Source organism: Penaeus vannamei, chromosome 32 (genome assembly GCF_042767895.1).
Source record: "Penaeus vannamei isolate JL-2024 chromosome 32, ASM4276789v1, whole genome shotgun sequence".
NCBI classification, from domain to species: domain Eukaryota; kingdom Metazoa; phylum Arthropoda; class Malacostraca; order Decapoda; family Penaeidae; genus Penaeus; species Penaeus vannamei.
The window spans coordinates 31,204,664-31,207,163 of NC_091580.1; positions in this window are offsets into that span (position 1 = coordinate 31,204,664).

Below are 2,500 nucleotides of genomic sequence, written 5' to 3' on the forward strand. Positions count from 1 at the left end.
TATATATATATATATATATATATATATATATATATGTGTGTGTGTGTGTGTGTGTGTGTGTGTGTGTGTGTGTGTGTGTGTGAAACCTGCGTGTGTTAGCTATGAACTCTACAAGAGGTTTGTTGTTTTGTGTGTTTTTTTCCTATTTAAAGGCATGTCTTGCAGTTAGTACCGAGGATAAGAATTATTTTTATTTCAAAAATAAATGGGGCTGTTATTGAAGTGAAGACCTTTATCACCGTCATATGATGATGATGATGTTTATGATTTTTGTTCCTGGGATCGGTAAGAATATCAATGTTATCTGTATCCTTGTATATGATACTAATTGTAAATGTTATTATTTCATTTGCCTGTGTATGTATGATGGATGCAAAATACCGATGTAATTATTGTGGCAGTTGTTATAATTTTTATAGTTATTTTAGTTATGATTCCAATCTATTCATTCCCTATCATCATCGTACTAATTTCTCTTAATCTGGCAACAAGAATCTAAATACAGATTGTGATTTGCGTGCCGTGCTGAACGGCGCTCGGAAACTAATCAGCTTTGGACAATTTCTTGATGATTAGAAATGTTCCAGAAAAAAATCGAAAAGTAGACGGGAATTTTTTCCTTGACTGCAGGCTCCCACGCGCACGGAAAACGAGGGAGAGGGAGATATGATAAATTGAGCAAAACAATGATGCGTGTAGGTGTTCAGACCATCAAACAAGTGGTGGCTCTGATTGTTGACGAGGGAGAGATTTTTCTTTGCAAAAGTTCACTAGTTATTATGTTTGCTGATGCTCCTTCACTTATTATGGCTAGTATTGTTACATCACTGCCATTGTAATATAATCATTCTGCAAACAATAGCCCGAGTAAGGTATATTCTCTGCGACTTACTTCTCGGCCCTCGACTCCACACGCAAACCGCCACAGAAACCCCATATGCTATGAGGCAACATTGTGTAAAAATTCTGTCAGCAGCATTGAACACGTCAATAACTAGTGCTTCGGCGTCCTCTCTGCTGCGAAGGGACTGCACACAACACGCGGCCCTATTTGCCGCTGGAAACAGCCTCGTTTAAATGTTAATGAACCAAGGCATTCAAACCTGAGCTTCTTGTGTGCACTTAATGTCTGAGCGAATTGGGATAGATTGCTCTCTTGATTTTGCTCTTTTTTCAAATTGCCTCGTTCGGTATTCGTATTATCTGGCTGAACTATTCAGAAGTGCGTAAGTATATCTACTCATATGCACGTCATTATAACAAATGAGATTCGAAAAGGAATTATGGTTATTATAATGATCATTATGATAATATTAACAATAATGATAATAACAATGTCGAGAATAAGACATATCAATATTTTCGGATGCCAGATGTTCAATATTTACAAGAACAGATTTATTATTAAAAGTCAACTTCGTCTTCAGTGGCCATGGGCATTAAGCTTTAATGCGTTAAGTAACTTTCTGTATTATATAGAATAAAACATATTTCCGTGTTTCTATTTGTAGCGTGAATGATTAAACGATATTGTTCAAGAATGCAGACTATTTGAACTTCGTAATTCAAGAAACTAATAATGTTGTTCATATCACGACCGTCTCCTTTCAGTGCACTTGGTAAGGGCAGCTGATAAAATATTGGCCTGAGAATTCTGCACAAAAATTGGCTCGGATGGGCGGTCAGCAGCGCCCTCTTTCGCTGAGAAGGAATGGAAACAGAATATGCGGTAAGAAGTTATTATTATTTGATATTCATAATTCATAACATTGTTTGATATTGTAATTATTAACCTTTACCAGAAGTTTTTTTTAGTTTTTTTTAGGTTTAGAAGTTTAAGTTTTAATAAAAGTGTTTTTTACATATGAACAAATCAGTCATATCTCATTGGTATTATCAAGTGGAAATAATTGAGCTTTTAAAGTACGTAGTGTCAAGTGTACAGCTCAAGGTGGTGTTAGTGAATATCTGTGTCTTCCAGTGATATGCATACACTTGGATGTGATAATTGCAATCATTTGCTGTACAGAAAGTTTTTGCACACATAAGCATAACTGAAAAGGAATACTCAAATTTATGTTCGTAAATATGCGTAATTACCAATGATAATTAAGAAACGTGAACTATTACATCTGGTGCTGCTATTACTACTACTACTACTACTAATGATAATGATAATAATGATGAATAATGATAATAATAATAATACTAAGAATAATAATAATTATTATAATAATAATAATAATAATAACAATAATGTGATGATGATATAATAATGATAGTAACAAATGATAACTAGCAGCAATCAGAGAGCACATACCCCCGCCAAGTTAATAGTCACTGATGCAATAGAAATATTCACATTTAAAAAATTACATTAAAATCACCTCTTTCTCAAGTACACTGCCGACATCTGTAAACAATAATAGTTACCCTTATTGGCAATGCGAAAGGTGTAACATGCAGTCATGACAAAAATCCTGGATTTGGATAATAACAT